This window comes from Pogona vitticeps, chromosome 4 (assembly GCF_051106095.1).
Source record: "Pogona vitticeps strain Pit_001003342236 chromosome 4, PviZW2.1, whole genome shotgun sequence".
NCBI classification, from domain to species: Eukaryota; Metazoa; Chordata; class Lepidosauria; order Squamata; family Agamidae; genus Pogona; species Pogona vitticeps.
In genome coordinates this window covers 188,502,359-188,510,210 of record NC_135786.1, presented here as the reverse complement: position 1 = coordinate 188,510,210, position 7,852 = coordinate 188,502,359, and the positions used below count along the sequence as shown (strand labels likewise).

General features: G+C 40.6%; 1 long non-coding RNA gene across 1 annotated transcript; it reads right to left on the bottom strand.

Moving 5' to 3' along the window:
• Nucleotides 1-1,771: 1,771 nt before the first annotated feature.
• LOC144589310 (uncharacterized) lies at nt 1,772-6,486 on the bottom strand. Its single transcript, XR_013545364.1, has 2 exons — nt 6,350-6,486; nt 1,772-3,160 (listed from the first exon to the last, which is right to left on the bottom strand). It is a non-coding gene; the product is annotated as an uncharacterized LOC144589310 (long non-coding RNA).
• Nucleotides 6,487-7,852: the final 1,366 nt, after the last annotated feature.

Here is a 7,852-nt window from a genome sequence, read left to right as displayed (position 1 = left end):
TGTCATGCCCATTCTCATGCTGGCTGTGAAATAAATCATACAAGTGATCATGCTTTGGGGAGACTGCCAGGGTTGAGGAGACATTTTCACAATTTCCGTTCTGTCCTCTTTTTAGACAACCAAGTACTAGCCAGAACCTAGCATCCTAAAGCAAAGTTCAGATCTAACCACAAAGATCCAGGAGATATATATATATATATACACACACACACACACACACACACACTGCAAGGTGAAGGCAATATCAAGCAATATGTTGTACCAGTGGAGGTCTTGCCATAAGTTAGAATTGTCTTGACAACAAATGATGATGATGAATAATAATATTTTAAATCCCATAAATGCCAGACACGACACAAGGGGATCTGTGTGTGGAGTGGCGTTACACTCTGTGAGTATTCTGGGCTCTTTGCTCCACTCCATGGTTACTATGAAGCAGCACTGATTCATTCCTTGTTTTGGCTTTCCAACAAATACAATGCATATCACTAGTTACTATTATATTACCATTCATTTGATCCTTAGTTAGGCACATCTCTAGGGCCAAAGGGAAGATTGGTTTACCTTCACCACTGAGTGGAAGATAACGTAAGCCTACTCTCACTGTCAGGAGGGCTCTGCTTGAAGATCAGAGGCAGGCAGGAGGCAGCAGCACCATTGTGACAGATGCAAACCTTGAAAGGGAAGGTGGGAAGTCTGGATTGCCATCCTTAAAGAACAGGCAGAACATTGTCTGGATCCAGTTTGATTGGGGAGAGGATACTATGATTGTCACCTGCCTTCCCTACAGGAAGCAATTGAACAGCAGTATATGACCAGGATGTTCAAGCATCTTAGGAGGCAGCATCCTGCACTCTTGCTCAGAACAGAAGCAGAAGAGTCCCAGCAGGCAGGTGACTGTTATGCCCCATAGGGCAAAAGCAGTGCTGAATCCTCTGGCAGCAACTTTCCGTCTGTCCCTCCCAAGAGGTTTAGGCAGTGTTAGATGGGGTGGACAAAGGAGGGTGCCATTAGACAGACATTTCTGATACCAATCCAGACCATCAAATGCCCTGTTGAGCATGGGATGACTCATCCTTGCTGAGCTCTTCAGTGCAGCACTGCAGCTTTGAAGCTGGGGATGCTCTTGGGAAATCTACTAGCAGGAAGGGCTACGCCGGCTGAGAATGGTGTTCTGGTTAGAGTTAGAAGCCTGCCGCTTTGTAGTGCCCATTTTTTGTCTATCTGGCTTTACCAACCCCTGCTGCACCCCCATGCGCATCCAGCATCCACCAAATGGGGTTTCAGTGAAATATTGTCAGCCCATTCCACCTGCTCTTCGTTGCACTTTTCAGAGCAGCAACATGTTAACTCTGAAGTTTGAGTGGTAGAGATGTTCTTTAGGGCTCTAGCATGGTGCCTCCCAGCAAGGAGATGGTATAAGCCTGTAAAGATTATCTTTCATTTAGGTACTTGCCTCTGCTTGTCCACCTCTGCCAAGCTGATTATCCTTGATTCAGCTGCCTGTATCTGGCCAGTGCCCACTGTGCTGTCTTTCAATACAGCAGTTTAACAACTACTACTACTACTTCTTCTTCTTCTTCTTCTTCTTCTTCTTCTTCTTCTTCTTCTTCTTCTTCTTCTTCTTCTTCTTCTTCTTCTTCTTCTTCTTCTTCTTCTTCTTCTTCTTCTTCTTCTTCTTCTCTCTTTTTCAGTGCCATTCTTTAATTGCAAATGTGGGGATTTTTAAATAGGGACAGTGAGAGGACAAAAGCAACATTAATGGGCAAGATTGAGTGCTCAGCTGAATATATTTATTTTATTTTTTTAAAAAAAAATTCATTATAAAGGTGCATAACATGTCACCTATGCTGGAGCAAGCTATCCAAAAACTGGCAGATTTATTTCCCTGTTTTGGTTCTATTATGTCTCCAAATTTCACATACTTAGTCTCTCCCCTAAAAATAGGGGGGGGGGGGTTTCTACTGAAAGCTTGTGGGATGGCTGGCAATCCAAATTTCTGAATTGATCCTGCCGTAGGCAGTTTTGTTTTTCTGACAAGATTTGGAGTCCAAAAAACCAAAATGAACTCTTCCCTCAAAATGCAAATGCACATGCTTAATGCTAAGTTACTAGTATTGATGTAAGGATAGTAATTTGGGTCACATTTTATATGTGTATTCTCTTCTGCCCCCCCTTATGTTGATGTGTTTTCTCCTTTTTGGCAATGTTTAAGTGGCCATCCTAAGCATAACTGCTCTGCATGAATAAACAATGATAACAACATACAACAGAAAGTGCTGTGAGACACTAGAACAGCAGCAGTTATTGGTGGCTAGCAGCCATGTCCTTGTTTCTGCCTATACTGCTGTTAAGCCCCTCATACTGACAGTTGTTGATGTTTCTGCTCTTGATGTCCTGAGTAGGAAAGAGATCTGTGTCATAAGCATTTCAAACCTTAGATCAGCCCAGAATGCAGTGGACAGACTTTGTTTCTAGATTCTATGATACTGTGATGTTAAGCATTTCTATAAATTATAGTAATCATTTCTAAGTTTGCATGTGTGCATAGACATTAGGATATTTAAAAGCTATGCAAATCAGAGTTCTCTCTCTCTCTCTCTTTTGTTGGAGTGTATGTATGTTCCCCATCCTACTGGTTAGCCACTGCCAGTTGCTGTAGACAATACCGAGCTAGAGGGACCAGTGGTTTAGATCAATGTATGATAGCTTTTCATGCTTCAGGAAAATGCACAAAAGTGTTAGAAAGTTACCAGCATTGTTCCTCTAATGTATTAAGTCTGCAGAACAGCACTCTAAGACTATGCATCTATAGGTACTTGCCTCTGCTTGTCCACCTTTCATAATCTAACAGTACAAAGAATGAAGAACATTTACGTTCTGGGTCCCAGCCTGGATTCTGGTGCAGTTTATTTCAATGGCTCTCCCTGGTCTTCCGGATAGTCCATGCTTCCCTACCACTCATCTCTGGAGGAATTACACATTAGCACTTCCAGGAAGCTTACACTGCTTGGAGCCAATCAGATGAGCTGCACCTGTGCTTAGATGGCTTGTATTCAGTCTTTCAAAGGAAAAAAGGGAACACATTTGACAAGGTCAGTTTGCATAGGAATGACATGTTCTTGTTCCTGGCGAAAGTAACATCTGGGACCATCATTGCCTAGAGGAAGAAAAGGCACTGCATTGGTAACTGATGCTACTAAAGAGGAACTCATTTCAGATAACATTTGATTTCATAATCATTATTGCAATCTCTCACTTCATTTTCTGGAATTTTGGAAGATACCAAACAGCTATGTAATTTCCGCTGTTATTTGTGACATTTTCCTACATTATTTTGTATGTGTCGTGCAGTGACTAAAACTTTACTGTCACTATAACAGGCATGACAACTTTATAATTTGGAAGCTGCTTTGAGATGCCTCTGATGAGGGAGAATCTGGGATGCAACATTTATGAACTAATGTTATACCTATTAGATTCTTGATTGTTTGTTGCTAGGGAACAGGGGAAGTGCTCAGAGACCGTAGGGTTGAAAAAAGTGCACGTCAGGATCCTGAGGTGACATCAATGGGATACCACTGCCCTCAGCTACTTGCCATGTCTGAGCCCCTTCTACCCCATGACTTAACAGTCCAAATCATGGGTACTTTGTTTATTTGTTTACGGCATCTCAAATGGGACAGTATTTTGAAGAGGAAAAAAACACTGCTGCGCTGCTCAATCCCTCTATCTGAGATTTCCTCATTAGCAACTGTAAACGCCAGTCAGTCAAGGTTTTCCCAGATGCTTCTTAGCATCAGCTAAGTCGCATAATATTAATACCGCAGATGTCTGTTGCGTCTCTATGGGATTTTTGCAAAGAGAAAATGTTATTAAAGGAGATAGTGTGGCTTTTCCTGCATTTGTTCTGATACTGCTTGTTAGACAAGAAGTTATTTCTCGAAGTCTTGTCAATCAAATATATCTATCTAGGACCAGATTGTTTTTGTATAAAGTACACCATAAATGTTTGGCACCTAAGAACACCAATTTAAATGCTCAAGGGATTCGTAACGAGATACAGTAGTTTTAGTGTCTGCATCATTATTTTAGAATCAGCCCTTTTTGGTACTATATTGACTTTTCAGTAATTTTTTTATTGTCACCCAATCACCTGTAGGAAATGAGGTGGCATTTTCACCCTAATAACCATTCAAAATAGTCCTTTCAATTCTTGGTTATAATTGACTACCTTACTTGAAAGAGAAGAATTCAGAGTGAGCTGATACATTAGCAGAGACGATGGGCAGATAGCAGTGATCGAATGGCATCAGTGTTCTTGAATACTCTTGATTAATATCAACCTGGATTGAGGCCTCTTAAAATGTCAATTTCTACATGTGAAATAAAGAAATAAAGAAACTCTATTTGGAATATTTAGTAATGGCGGGGTGAGAAACAAGATGGCAGACAATATACTTCAAAACTAGCCAACAATACAACTAACAACCACAACCACCAAACGAAACAGTCTCAATAAAAACCACTAAAATGTGTGCCTTTAACAGAATGAAAAACTCACTAAATTAACCAGAAAACCCAATCACGTAAAAATCAGTAAACAAAGCATCTGTCCAACCAATCCAGGCCCTTTTACAACTTCAAATTTCCTGTCCCTTCCTCACAAGGCTATTGAAAGGAACACTTCTTGCATGATTTGACAGACACACAAAACACTTGTCTACCCCTCTCTTTTTTTAAGTCAAATGATTTCTGTTTCAGAGAAGTCTTTCAGAAAGCAATCAAAGAAAAAAAAATCATCATCACCACCATGTGCTGTCAAATCTGTTCTGATTTATGGCGACCCTTTTCAGGGTTTTTCAGATAGAGAATACACAGAAGTGGTTGACCTTTCCCTTCTTCTGGGGGGCATCCTGAGGCTGTGCAGCTTGCCCAAGGCCACATAGGGTGGCTCTTCTCCCAGGAGGCACAGTGGGGGAATCAAACTCCTAACCTCTGGCTCTGCAGACAGATACCTTACACCACTGAGCTAGAGCAACAATGAAAATAAGAGCCTATTTTATGTGGGTTTTTTCATTTGTGTTTAACAAAAAAAAAAATCCCTTTTGAGTGCACAGCCCAACTGTGGAAGGCAAGAATGTAAGCCAATCATTATTAAAGTCTTCATCACCATTTTTATTACAGCATACTTAAAACAAACAATCAAACAATCAAACAAACAAACAGATTGAGGAGACATTAATGTAGAAAGCTGTGCTTTGCCACATTATAATCTCAACAGATGTCAGTGTCCCTTTGTCATGTGGATTTTCTGTACACTATATAGGATACAAATTCTGTTCATGTGGATTTGCACTGAATTGCAAATCTGTAACTTTCTACAAATCTCATATGAGCAATAGGTTCTTCCATATTCTGTGCATTTAATTGCTTCCATATCATGGAAGAAATATGGATCAACAATGCATACAAACACATGTGTTTCAGAAACACACATACACACACACAAGATTTGGCCATCCATTAGATTTGCAGCAAAACCCAACAATTTGTCATTATAGTGCGCTCAAGGGCAATTCTATTTATGCATGTCTAGGCGATTGAAACCCATGACTAAGAAATTAAATTGGCCTAAAATTAATCATACACAGCCGCAATGATTTGATTCCTTCAGATTAGTTACTAAAATTCCTCTGGAGGGTTGGATTAGTAGAAAAATACTCCTCCTGCAGAAGGTACAGGAAACCAGAGCTGTTACCGAATTAACCTGGAAACAAGAAGCTCTTTTGCTTGCTTGTCTTCTGAGATAAAGTTCTAAAGGAGGGAAGGCATAAATATCACTGCAGAAATGCTGCATACGTTTAAAAATATATATATTTTTATGTTATCGATTGGTAAAATGAAGAGAAGCATGCAACCATACCCTCTTGGTAATAATTAAGGATATATTTTACCATTCATTGGGGTTTGCAGTTGTTTATATACATAAAATTTTATTGTATGGACTTTTTTCCTTGTGTAGGGGAAAATATGCAGTTGCAGAGCACTTCTTTGTAGATTTTACAAAGGGGTTGACATGCAACACAGTCATTCTATGGTACTGTCATCAACATACAATGACACCCCACCCAACCCCATGTGAACCACTAAACAGGAAGGTTTTATTATTTTCATGTTTTGCTTATAAAATTCCTATAAACCATTAAAAACAGATTGCTGGGAAACTGTTCATATGAGTCATTTGTGGCTGTTTGGCAGGCTATAACATCTCACAGTAAATAAATAAAATTATTAGTCCCTTTTAGAAGCCCCCCCCCCCCCCGTTGCATGGGTATGCATGGCTTACCTACAGTCAGATACTTGAATCCACATCGGATTGTAATGTTCTGTTTCCACCTCCAGACTGTGAACAGAAATAAAAGATAAGAGGTTATTTAAATCCATGAGATACAGATGCACGGAACTGAAAGCTTGTCTGCATACCAGTTTTGGAGTGGGCTGAAGTGGGTGAAATAGGGTTGCTAGGAGGTCCAGTATGCCTTTCAGTGCCCTCTTCACATCCAGATGGGTGAAAAGTCTCAGACATACATACAGACATACAAACATATACATACAATGCCAGAACCGTTTGGTTTTCCAAAGGTAGCTTCGTCGTGCTGCATTTGGAAATTAAACACTTCCATAGCGCCTAGGAAGTACCGTAATTAATGTGCTTATATCACAAAACGGCTCTCTTATTAAGCCACTTCACGGTATTGGCAAATTGAAAGAGGAAGGTACTGATACTGATCCAAACCAGAGCAATCCTACCAGCACCAAAAAAAGTACAGGCTCTTTGATAGGGACCAAAAAGTGCAGGAACACTCAGAGGGTGGGATGGTCAGCTCTAGCAAAGAGCTAAGTGCCGTGTTTAAGAGTGCACCAGTCTATCTCTGGAACGGTCCAAACAGTGGACTAAATGCCTGTCTGATCACACTCTGAGCTCTTGTTTGCAAAGCAGCTGCTCAGCGGCTTATTCCTAAAAGACAATGCATGGAATTGAACTGTACCTTTTATGCTTGCTAGGGAAAGGGTCACTTTAGTAAGAATTATATTTGGCATTGCCTTCTCTTCTTTGTCCCTGGCCTGTACCCTTAGCTCCAGCCACCATGGGAACGTGACCTACAAAGCCTTTTTCAAATTAAAATATTTCTATGAGTTGAAAAAGATTCTCCAACCTTGCCCCAGGTGGCAATGGCACTGGATTAGATCCATGACTGCAACTTCCTTCACTCCTTGGGCACAATTTTTGCTTTACGGTATGCACTTCCCTCTCTATCTTCCACTTACACTTTTGAGCAACTTCACCATCTAAAGTTTGTGTGCTGTCTACATCTGGTATAATGCTCATCTCACCATGGACTGCCCAGCTGCCCCACTGAACTACTTAATAAGGCCAGCAAAAGCCTTTAGCCTTCTTAAGATTTGGGTCATCAGGCAGTGTTAATACTGATAAGCAAGCTATTCCTCTGCCTGGGAGAAGACATTTTTTGTGCTGCAAAAAAGACCACCAGGTTGTAGGTTTCTGTTCTTATATAGTGCCTTCCCCCCCCATCAGCAAAGCATCATCACTCTGCAGTACATATAGGTACCTCTTATTTCTAGAAGTCACACTTCCATGATAACAATGTACATTTAAAGCAAAGATTATGTTTGCTCAGGACTGCCTGATGAGTCATGGTGAGTGACTATGAAACCTGTTTCGACAGTTATGCTGTACTGTTTCCAAAAGCTCCTCCTGACAAGCCTAACTCAGAAGAAAATTTTATGCTGTAGGAAAGAGATATGACACTTCTTGATTTTCAAAAAC